The following is a 12,569-nucleotide window of genomic DNA, read 5'->3' as shown; positions in this document are numbered from 1 at the left end:
ACTTTTATCAGCGGTGTACATATGTAAACAACTACTCCTGGTTGAAAAGCAAAAGCCTCTTTTCCTTTGAAACCAGGGAAGGGAAGGGCCACTGCTGGCTGCGAGCGTGGACAGAAATGACAGGCACAAAGATGAACACTAATATTTTCACTTTCCTCGTGGGCTCGGATAAACACCCAGTTGTGGTTAATAGAAATAAAAAGAGATTCACCTGCTTTTAGTAACAGTCTTGAATTTTTTTTTTAAATGTACACGGATGTTTTTTAAACGATTCAAGCAGTAGGAACAATCGGTTACAAAAGCGAATGACTGACGTTCCTTTGGGGGGTTGCGTTCTCTGTCTGAAGGGCCAGCTCCCCAGATTGCAATGCTGGTGGGAGTGCATCTTGCTGAGGTGAAGGAGTTAATGTTCTAGCCTGAAATCCTTCTCTGGTTTAACGGGGCCTTCCACAGGCGCACACTACTTGGCATGTGTTGCTCGCAGATGAAAAAGGCTCGCCTTCCATCTGGGGATTGAGGTTTAAAGAGCCTGGCAACCTTTTGGGTTTAAAGAGCCTGGCTACCAGATCTGTGTCTGAAGCAAGAATTGGTCCTCTGGTTTAAAGGTCTGGCATAGCAGGTTCAGATGGCAACAAATGTGCTTCATCTTCTCGGTTGCAGAATACAGAGGTGGATGGATGCCACTTGCTCTCTCTGTGTCCATCAGCAGATGACCTGAAGGAACAGAAAAAACAAAACAAAACAAAAAAACCATGTGGCATTGTTACCTTTCATCACTGTTTAGAAAGCAGGACAGAATGTCCTGCCACCAAAAACACACAATGTGCGAATAGCATGCAGCAGTGTGGAGGTGGGGGGAGTCTGAAAGTGACCAGACCAATGTACCTGAAAGCGACTAGACCAATGCACCTGAAAGCAGCCTGCTCTTGTGCTGGGGGCAAAGAAACAGATCCCTAAGTGAAGTTCCCAAAGCCACAGCCCACTAAGTGAAATGCCCATTAAACATGAACACTGCTGCTCCCCAATTCTAGGGAAAAGTTTTAATCCACACAAGATAAAGGTAAGCAAAAGCGATGGAGGAGGAGAGAGAGACAGAGAATGAGAAAGAAGGGGGAGGGAGTGAAAGCACACACGCGCGTACCCATCTGGGCAATGCATCACATTGAAATTGCCCCGCATTAAAAATTCACCAGCCAGTGAATTTTCAAGGGATTTGTAGTAATTAGATGACAAAATGCTGGCAAATCTCAGGCTTGCCGAAGATGTTACTCAGGGGTCAAAGACTCGACACTTTTGGCTGGGTAATTTGTAAGTGTCAATCACACTCAGCCATCAGAGAGAAAGGAAAGATCTAACGGCTGAATTCTAACTAAGTCCAACGCTCTTGCCTTCAGCCACCCTGTCTGCTATCATCCCCCCTCACTCCCGCCTTTATCTAATGCAACCGCAGCCGCTGCCTCTCGCGAGGGACTCGAGACACAGCAGTTTAAACACAGATTTCTTTTTTTAAACTTCCTGGTTTGATTTTTAAAACCAGGATGCATGGAGTGAGTGAAACCTGCACGGTTATTTTCCACGTGGCTAGAAAGACGACTGCATGGCAGTAGAACGACAGTCCCTGGGCTCCCCGAATCCCAGTGCCATTTCACCTACTGGCGGAAGAACGCATAGCTCCACATCAAAGCTTTCTCTTGCTGACCCTCAATGAGCCCTCGGCCCCGTCTCAATGGCTGGCAAATCGGGATTTTCTCATTTAGTCCCTTGCTATGTTCTTAAAATCACTTTTAAAAAACAGCCTCTTATCCCACTCCTTGTTGTCCCCCTGGCTCCCAGGAGAAAAGAACAAACCAAAACAAAGCATTTGCAGTTTAATTTGCCTCACATGTTACAAAACCAAGGTCTACTCGGGCTGTCACAGAAGACCCAGGCCTCCATCCTGCGATGCACTCCACCTAGGAGTCCCCTTATGCTCATATGCAGCCCCACTGCATCTGAAGGGGATGAGCCTGGATGCAGGGGGTTGGCTGCATTGAGCCCAAGAGGTCTCAGTGAGCAAACCCAGTAATAAGTCCTGAGTGCGGTAATCCAGGGAAAACTGCTGCATGAATGACACTGACCTGACTGAGCGAGCAGGAAAGAGAGGAGAGGATTTACTCCTTTTCTTTACTCACTACCCAGGATGCCCTCCGCTGACACACTCCCTTGCAGGAGGCTTAGACAGAGGTCAGAAGTTTGGGAGTGCAACAGACACGGCAGTTCAGTGGAGAGCAAGATGAGGCTTGTAATGCAGAGTCTTATGAAAAGGTCACCAGCTTTCAGTCACCCAGTTATAGACCCAAAGCCAGAGGATGGGTAAAGCACAGATCTGGGGGACGGGGTTTACTGGGCTCAGTCCTTGGCTCTGTTATAGACTTCCTGAGCCAAACTCTGCTCTCGCTCACACCTGGCTCAATCCAAAGTAACTCCACTTCAACCCACTTTGCAGTGGCTTCCATTTTAGGGTCTTGACTCAAACTTTGACTAACTGGTGCTCTATCCTGCAAGAGGCAGTGAAGCACTTAAGCACATGCTTATCCTCTTTGAAGTCGGCTTCGCTGGATCTAGGCCAGACCTCAGCACCTTGCAGCCTTTGAGCCACACAACATCCCTGAGAGAGAGAAGCTCCATTTTACAGATGTGGAAATGGAGACGCAGAAAGGTTTGAACATTTGGCTTGAATGTGGATGCCTGAAGTTAAGCACCTAAATCCCTATTAGGGCACCAAAATTAAGTGTGAGCTTAGTATATCACTGAAGCTTCCAGCCAAGGTCCCCCATGGAGTCACATTCTAGTCTCATCTACTACTAGCATAACCCCAGAAGCTGCCACTCTCGCCTTGTGAATCATTCCAGGCGCACACACGTTTAAGATCAGAATTTGACCCAAGAAGCCTGTAGCACAGTTGGGCATAGGACTCTTAACTGAAACATCGTCCTCTCTTTCAGGGTACATTGGGATCAATGCATTTCAGATCGGGGCTCTGCTGTACCAAACTTCACTCAAGTTTATGGCAATCACTCAATACTTTCTTTGATGGAACAAATTCATAATTCTATAGCTGCTTATTCACACCACGTTCGAGATACAACAAAAAATGGATTGATTCACAAGAGCATGTGCAAGTTATTTTAGGACTCCAAAAATCACAGGGGCGTGTGTCTAGTTGCATTCACTTCACCCATGTTTTGTGTGTTTAAAGGATGTCATTGCCCACTCTCCAAACCCTGTGGTTCACTTCTGTTTCCAGACTGCCAGCAAGGAAGAAGGAAAAGTGTGAGGAGAGGTAAAGACTGAGGAGGTGAAGGTGTAGGACTGTCATGAAAACCCAATGGCAAGTGGCTAAATCTATCCCTTTCACAAGGCAGAGTCTGGGCGCTGTGGCAAAGACGACACAATCTACGGGAATTGGGCTTATACAGAAGGGACAATTTGGGCACCAAATCACCAAGAATTTTAGTGTGGGTGCGGCTGACCCATCAGACAGATCCCAGGGCAGAGCAGTCCTGCGACAAAGAATTCCCCAAATACTTAAAAAAATCTAAATCTCAGAAAAACAGCCCTCTTCCTCGATCCCTCCTGTGGGCTAAATTTTGTAAGATTCTGCTTGTTACAGAAACACAAGACCAGAAGAAAATGACATTTGAAAAGAAAAGAGACACTTTTACGTAGCAATCTTGCCAAATCTCAGCGTAGGGTGGCATGACCGTTATATCAGTGGTAACTCAGCCAAACAGCATTCTGTTGATCTCGGCCCATAGAAATGCCTTATGTAAGTGACTAAGGGGACTGTTAACATTGCTCTAGGTTTTGCCTCAATTTAAAAAGTAATTTAACAGCTGTGAAATGTTGCCCAATAACAGAGCAGATGAGAGTTGGGGCTATTTTTGCTAGCCAATAGCAGGATTTTAGTTCTATTATAAACATTTAAATAGCATTAATTTTGTGTTAGGGAACCTAGGATGTTGCAAAGGTGTCTTTTTGATTGTTATTTACATTGAAAGACATATAACCGAACATGCAAAGCACACATGCTGGCAGGTAGATGAGGGCAGAGCTAAGGTTTTGTGGGGTATTTTATCTCTGCAGTTTCCATAGTTCCTTCCCCTTTTTAGTAGAACTTTAACTTTGAATTTCTTGGCTTTCAGCCATTTGTGCTTTTTAAACTACAACATCCCACTAAGGGTTTTTCCCCCCTCCCTGTAAATTATTGATAAATATTTACAACTTTAACTCAATGAATTTTTCCCTTGGGAATAGATAAAATATGGATCTGACCCCATATACGCATCCACAGCGAGTGAACGAACCAAGCCACTTGCTGTGATATCCCATTGATGATCTATCAGACCAGATCTCGGTCCCAGGGAGACGCACTCCAGAATTGCAAAGGAGCCGGCCACTGGAATATACTCTGCATTTGAAGTCTTTTAGGCTTCAGTTGAGCAAAACACTCAGGATAAAGTTTTCAAAAGGAAGTAGGTGATTTAGGAGCTTACGCTCTAATGAAAGACTCTTGGAATCTGAATAAGACTCAGGCCTAGTCTACACTACAATGTTGCTCCCACCAGTGTAAGCCCCTCACTAAACCCACTTAATTGCACCAGAGGCGTAGCACTTCTGTTGGCTGTGAGCGACCTAAGGAGCTAGTATGGCCATGCAAAACAATTTTGTAGTGTAGACTTTCCCATAGGCTCTTAAAGTACCTGTGTCACTTTTAAAAATAGGTCTTAAGCTCCTAAGTCACTTAAGTATTTTAGAAAATATTACCCTTAAAACTGTGCTTAACTTTAACTACATGCTAGAGTCACACTGACTTCAAAAAGATTAGTGTGCGTGCTTAAGAAAGTGCTGCACTGAACTGGGACCTTGACCTCTTTGAGAAATATTCATACAGGGAGACAATGGCAGTGTGACTTGCAGCCACGGAATAAGGGCTCAGGATGCATGTTTAGGTGTGGCTAAGTAGGAGTGACCCTCCAGCCTCTTCCTGCAGTCCCAGGAACATACCGATTGCCTCATGGGATCAGCCCTGTGCAGTCTCCTGCCTGACAGTAGCCAGGACCAGCTCTTTCAGAGCACAGTCCCAGAAACCTTGCAGTAGACAACTGCGGAACATCCTGCCTATGGAGGAAGTTCTGCCCTAGTCCCTGCCAGTCAGAGGTCGTTGTATGTCCTGGAACAGGCTGATATCATAAAATCCATTGGTTTTTCAAGGACTCTGTTTAGTCATATTGTACATCATTCACTCTCCCCTTCTTACAACCCTCCTCAAACTTTTCACTTCCTGCACCCTATGGTTCTTGCCATCTGGGCTTGACAAAAGATAATGCAGCAGTGCTTCAATCTAACATTGTGGTCCATCCAATCCAGGAGCTTGTCTCCAGCAGCAGCCAATGCAAAATGTATCAGAGAAATTTCCCAACGCCGCCTATAAACACACTCCCATGTGCCACAATGTACCAAGGGACAAAGTTTCTTCCTAAATTCAATCTGATGATGGTTTTGTAACCTGGGATGAGGATGAAAGCTCATCTAATTGCATCCCCGTGGAAAGCCATATGCTAGTCTTATTCACAGGTCTAACCTTTTATTAGAAATGTCACCCAGAAGTTTGACTCAGCAGAATCCTGCCTCAGTGAGCTCCACAAGTTAAAACGGGAACTAGTTTTATAGGCAGTTATTAGTTTTACATTTATTGCCATTGAATGCCCTCCTTGATTATAATATACGGGCAACAAACCAGCCTTTCTGGGCACAACTCCCTATTATATGTATACTTCATCTCAGCTTCTCCTGCTCAGCTTTCCAGTCACGCATTTATGTTTAGAAGCAGTACTGTGGGCAATCATTGACACAGTACCCAGCCTTAGAGCATTATAGTGAACGGATGGAGACCTGCAGAACAACAGGAGGGTACTGAGAGGCGGCCATACACTCTCGCATTCTGCTGCTGCACACCATCAGCTCAAGCTGCATTGCCATGGGTTGACGCGCTCACAGCCGCTCATGTGAATTACAGCCTCGTGCTCCCAACTCCTTTATTCGTCCTCTGGCTGGTGAAGGTAATGGCAAGAAGAAAGGAGAATTCACGGCTGAGGGGGACAGTGGAGGTCAAAGGTGCTGGAGTTCCAATATATCTTTATCTTCTGGTGTGACGTGGGGAAGAGAACGAGCCCTTTCCAACCTTTACTCCACAGTTCACAGTTCAGATAATTCTGGCCTAGCCTAGCCTGAAAGGACTATACAGTGGGGTTTGAGGAGAGATGGAGATTCCTGGATTACTGGATATCTTCTGTACCTACTCAGAGCTCCGCAGGCTCAACAGACCAGCGTTTCTCTGGGCGCTAAACAACTCAAGGTGAATTGTAACAACTGTACCACACAGGGATAAGAGTCTGGTTGCCATTCCTTTCCTCTGTATCGACAGGTGTGTACATGGCCTCAACTCTAGCTGGAGAGCCAGCGTCACTACCAAGGGCAACCTGGCACACAGTGCAGGATGTGTCCGCTACTCCCTGAACTGATTGCTGAGGCACTCAACCCCAAAGTGGGGCTTCTTAAAGAGCCTAGCAGATTCTACTGGTCCTCCCTGCCCCCAAAACACATGCACCTTGAAATCAGAAAACTATCACTTCATAGGTGTTAAGTCCAGAAGGGACTCAACCAGACAAGGCCGGATCATTTAAAGAGCTAGAGAACGCTCGCTCAGTTTGGTTTAGGATATTTGTTCATTCCCAAGGAATAACACAGGCTGGCTCAAATATGCTTGGAGAGAGCCACAGGACATTTCCCACCTCTCCCTGCCCCTCCACCAAGGCTCCTAACCTCACCACAGAGAATGGCAGCTCCGTTCGAGATCTCACTCCAGAACGCAAAGGGTCATTACATGGAGCTACTGCACCTGCTCCAGCGCAGATGCTGAAGTCAAATACCGAAGGCACTTGCTGCCAGTGCCCTCAGGAGAGATGTTAAGATGTCTGCCTTCCACACTCGCCCCTTCCATTTCCATGCCTTGCTGACAGATTTTTATGCTATTTCGTCCGCGTACGGCACTGGTTTGCATATTTCACCAATTCAGGTCACATCGTATACACGTATGCCTCAGCCAACATTTGTTGATATTCTCGCTACCTCTCTCCTAGTTCCAAGTTTGGGGTGAAAGCCTTCCTTATTAGCCAATTTGGATACCCATTTACTGTGAATTACTGAGCCTGATTATTATTCATGAATGGATAAATCTGAAATCTCAGTCTCTGCCGTGCAATTTTTCTCCCTCTTGAATGCATATATTTAGGGAAAATAGGAGGTAGTGTGTCTCTCTCTCTCTCACACACACACATACTACAGAAGGAAAATCTGGACAGTGGCTTTTCACAGCTCTAATTTACTTTTTAACCAGTGTACCTGGACCTGCCCCTATCAGCACTGATGTTCACTTACATGGGACACAGTATGCAGGTGGACGCTAGCATTCTGTTACCTGCAGGCCTGGAGCGAGTGAGGTGAGGGATGCTTTAAACTGGAGCAGGAATGGAAACTGGAGGTTATGGGACAGACAGCCAACACCACCCAGGAGCTCAGAAAATTGGAGCATTTTTCCTGCTGGGTGCAGAAGGCTTAAGAACACATTCCAGCCCAATGCACACAGCACTGGCTTATGACGCGGAGAGTGAAAGTCCGACGAGGCAGGAATAGTTACGGGCTGCCATGCAATCTTCTATAATTGATGCCATGTTCTCCAGCAGGGTAGGCAGAGGGTTTTTAAAATTTAAAGGGCATAAATAATGATGAAAGAACGTAATTACTAGCTAAGGAAAGAGTCCAAAACGCTACATTTGAGAAAAAAAAAATACCCCAAAAAAATCACAGCGCACCTGCACAAACAGTAGGAACTTGTACTGTGGACTCCACAATAATAATCCCTGGCACTTACTGCATGCGGCCACTTCCAGCCGGAGAGATACAAGGTATTTTATAGATGGGGAAACTGAGACAATGAGGTTAAGCAACTTGACTACCGCCACATTTCCTAGCTGCCCCTGCAGTCAAAGGGAGTGAGGGAGGCAGTGTGGCGTAGTGGGCAGAGCATTGGACTAGACTCAGGAGACTTGTGCGCTATTCCTAGCTCTTCCACCAGCCTGCCAAGTGACCTCGGGCAAGTCACTTCACCCCCGTGCCTGTTTCCTCATCTGTAAAAATGGAGATGACAATCCAGACCTCGTCTGTAAGGTGCTTTGAGATGTACGGGCGATGTAAGGCATTATTAATATTATTCTAAACTAGAGCTCGCTCATGGGTGGGGAATACTGCAGGCTCTTCCATAGCTGATCTTTGAGAGACTTTGGTAACTTCAGCTGAAATGCCAAGTTGCCTGCTTTAACCTGCAATTATTGTGCAGCTACAGGGAACCTGACCGGCTGGGGACCTGGGCTGCACCCCTACATCTGCACACACTGATTGGGGTATTTGCACTTCAGCGGGAGGCATCCTCTCTGGAAAATCTGGCACGTGGTTTGCGATTGCTTTATAATCTAGCGGGACCCAAAATGGAAGAGTGTGTGCATGGGATGTGCGCGCCGCTCAGAGAAGTGCAAAAAGGGCTAAGTCACAGGGAGTGACATGGAGACCTTTTCCTTTGTGGGTTGTTGAGCTGAGCAGGCAGGGTTACAGAGGAGACTGACCATTGGCACTGAAGCACAGGACTAAAGAGCTTACACACACCCTTGCAAGGATCCAGCAGCTGGCTGGAGCTCGGGCGGGGGAAGGCAGGGAGTATGTTGCAACAACGCGGCAAGATGCGAGTTCTTTCTTCATCCCCAGCAAAGGACTGGGAAACAACATTCACCGTGTCCGCTGCACTGGTTTCTTCTTTCAATTCTGCCTAGAGACATAGGTAGGGTCTTGTGACAGAATACACCCCTGCATTCACTGCCCACACAATACTGTAATCATCTTTGTACAAGGTATTTCTTGTAAGGTTTCATTTGAAAACTCATAATTTGCTGCTCAGTATTGTCCTGATCAAATGTGTGTGGCAACACTGTATGTGATGTTATAAGATTCCCCAGCATGATGCTAAGAGTGCATGTTCAAGATCCACATAGCACCAAACTGGTCTAAAAGGCCTGTCTCAAACAAAAGAGCGCACGTTTGCCTTAATTTGCAGGTAAGCAGTAAACAGAGTTATCAAGCAGGAAGGCAAAACAAAGGAGGCTCAGATGGGGGAAAAAACCAGCAGGGAACATCCTTCCACATTGACTCTGTCCCCCAGTTTCCAGATGGAAACTATAAAAAGAGGCAAACACCTCAAGCCACCTCTCTTTCTCTCCCTGCTCACCTCACTCTCTGCATCTAGGAAGACAAAAGGAAACCGCCTCTGAACTCTGGGGGAGGGGTCCTCACCTGAAAGTTTGGTTAGTGATCTGCTGGAGCATGAGGTGCGATAGTTTGCTTTGGAAATGAGATAGTTTTTTAAGTAGACACTAAAAAGCCTTTTATCTTTATTTTTCTTTTAACCATTACTGACTTTTAAGCCTCATGACTTGTACTCACTTAAAATCTTTGTGTGTAGTTAATAAACTTCTTTTACTGTTTTATCTAATCCAGTGGGGTTAAGCATAAGTGTTTGGGTAACTCTCATTAAGATAATAAGCTGGTATAGGATTACCTTAAAGGAATAACAGATTTAAAATATTTGCACTGTCCAGGAGAGAGCTGGGCAGTCCAGGACATACATTTCTGGGAGAAGATCCGGGACTAGGGGTGTGCTGGGGCCACCCTGCAGTATAACCAAGGCTGGTGAGAGGCAGAGTGTAACTGGCAGATACCGACACTCAGGGTGTGGCTTGTATGCTGGAAGGTTGTTTGTAGGCAGCCCAGGTGGTAGCTACTACAGCAAGGCATTGTAAGCCATCCAAGGTTGCAGGGCAGGGATGACACAGCCCTCCGCCCATCTGGATTGTGCCCCAGTATGTCACAGGCCTTTATTCAGTTAGCTAAACAGGTGCTGGGTTATCAGGTTCTCCCTTCTGTAAAGGTACAGCTGGAATAGAGAGTCCAGAGCAGCCAAAACCAACAGCGTATGCTCAGGCCAGGGCAAATGCAGTAGAGATAGGAAGAAATCACTGGATCTAGGTACCAGAGTGATGCAAGGAGACACACACAAACACACGCAGAGATCATCAGGCTTTCCTGAGTAGGCAGCAATACAAGGTGTGATGGAGTCACGGCGCAATGCTCTGGAACTACTCCATACAAAGCCAGTCAGGACTCTGGGGGAGCCTCCTCTCTCTGAGCAGACTGTCGCCAGGGCAAGACGCTTACACAGCTTTGACCTTGCAGGATCTGACCTCAGAGCATCGAGCATCCTCTCCCTCACAGGTGCTTCCTGCAGCGAGTCTGTCTGGGCAGAGCTCCTGGGGAAGCCAGAGGGCCCTGCACCTCAACTCCACAGTGATTCTCAGCCAGCCGGTAAAACAGAAGGCTTATTAGTCAACAGGAACACAGTGTAGAATAGAACTTGTTAGCATAGAAATCAATGACTTTCAGCCAAGTCCATTTTGGGGAGTCCTGTGCTGGACGCCCTGGAATTCCCCTCTTCCAGTCCCCCCAGGCAGACTGCCCAGCTTCCAGCCACCCGAGTTCCAACACACCCATTGCTCCTCCTCCTTGTCTTTATCCTGCTTCCCATCTAGTTGCATCTCCCTCCTGGGTCTCTCAGGTTATGAAGGGCACCGGCCATTGCCTATGTGCAGACAGCTGGGCAGCCTCACCTGCCCTGAGGGCCTCAGCAAAAATCACACACCCAGTTCCTACCACTGAAATATTGGTGCAGTACACAGGGAAACTGAGGTACACACAGGATTAGTATAGGACAGTAAGACTTGCATGCAACATAAGATGAATAAAACCCCAATTCGTCACACCAGGGTACAGGGTGGGAAACAACAGCACAGCAGGCCTGGATGCTGGTTTAACATCTACATGCGGATTGCAGGCTATACCTGCGGTTTCCCTTCTGTCTGGGATATGGGATTGATCAGAGAAACCCCACAGACCCTGGCCAAGATTTTCCAAAAGTGATTTGTATGCGCAATTTAAGTTGATTTTCAGGAAGTGCTGAGCATTTAACATTCATAACCCTTTAAGATGTCCCCAAAATACGGGCACTCAGAATCACTGTTGAAAATCTCGGCTGACAGGTTTATTCCGGTTTGTATTAAGCCGGTATTATTGTTGTCCCATAGTAGGTACTGATGCCACTTAGGCCTTTGGCAATAAGCAGCTATGCATTAAAGCTCAGTTACATTAAACCATATTACTTTATGTAACTCAGTTAAAAAGCTACATTCTAATAAAACCCTGTCCCTGTTCTCTCCACCCTCTCTGTGGTCTTTGGTCTCCAGTTCTCCTCTTCCCAACACACAACTGAGCTGGATTCTTAGCTGGTGGAACTCAGCCAAATTAAATGGATTTATGCCGATTTACAGCACCGGAGGATCTGACTGACAACACTTCATTTAAATATATATTTATTTGTTCTGTGATCCATGACGGGCTGCTAGGTACTACCATAAAACAAATCATAAATAATACTGATAATTCCCAGCCAAAATAACCACATTAAGATGGAGGTCATGTTGAGAATGCACATAAGGCTAAAAATCAGTATAGGGATATTTGGGGAATTAATGATAAGGGAAGTGAGAAGAGTTTGTATTATTCCATCATTAGGTTCATTTGAAACCAAAAATGGTCTTACGATGGGTGCTAAATTTCTTAAAGGACCCATTTACAATTTCATTTCAATTCAAACTAATTAATGGATATACTTGTATGTTGTCAGAAAATCCCTTTTGAGTAAGTGCTGTAATTTCAGAGGCAGGCTTCATGATGTTCTTCGTATATAACAAAGAAGTTGAATCCTTGCTCGAAGAGTAAAAAGTCAACTCAAATTGTACGATGGAGCTGTGATCAGCACCTCCATAATATTCTCTCTCTCTCTCACACACACACACACACACACACACACACACACACACACACACACAAAACACCGTGTAGCTGTAATCAGCGCCTCCATAACAATACACACATACATACACACACACCCACATATATTATATTGTACATACATGTAAAAGCTTCCCCCACCAACATTAAAGAGATTTGTTTGAAACTAAATTGTCTGAAAAATTGGCCAATGCCAACTGCTGAATAAGATAAGTATCATTAAGGGAAAAGAAAGTCTTCATTACTTTCAAAGAGGAAAAGCCTGTACACCAACGGGGAATAACATGTTTTAAAACATATCAAAGGGTTAAATTAATTTTCATTAAAATTTAAATGCGAGAAGGCTCCTTTCCCCCCCTCCCCTGTGCCTTTGAACGTTTGACTGGCAACCATTTCATATTTCAATCTCGGCAGAACAAATTGAATTAGATGTTGAAACCAAACTCTGCTCTGTTCTCTAAAGCCTACATGCTCTGCTTGCGCTAATCCTTTTCGTTGCTGCTACAGAGCACAGAGAC

At 45.7% G+C, this 12,569-nt stretch overlaps 1 protein-coding gene across 2 annotated transcripts in view; it reads right to left on the bottom strand.

Annotated features, from left to right (window-relative positions):
• Window positions 1-210: 210 nt before the first annotated feature.
• Window positions 211-12,569, bottom strand: part of RBM19 (RNA binding motif protein 19) — a 116,613-nt gene continuing 104,254 nt past the window's right edge. The window contains exon 25 of one of the 2 annotated variants that reach the window (XM_030582731.1): window positions 211-714. The gene's annotated coding sequence lies outside the window, so the exon portion shown is untranslated. The remainder of the gene's footprint in view (window positions 715-12,569) is intronic. The other variant, XM_030582732.1, reaches the window with a different exon arrangement.

Source organism: Gopherus evgoodei, chromosome 13, assembly GCF_007399415.2.
Source record: "Gopherus evgoodei ecotype Sinaloan lineage chromosome 13, rGopEvg1_v1.p, whole genome shotgun sequence".
NCBI classification, from domain to species: domain Eukaryota; kingdom Metazoa; phylum Chordata; order Testudines; family Testudinidae; genus Gopherus; species Gopherus evgoodei.
The sequence above is the reverse complement of the archived record's forward strand: the minus strand, read 5'-3'. Positions and strand labels throughout refer to the sequence as shown.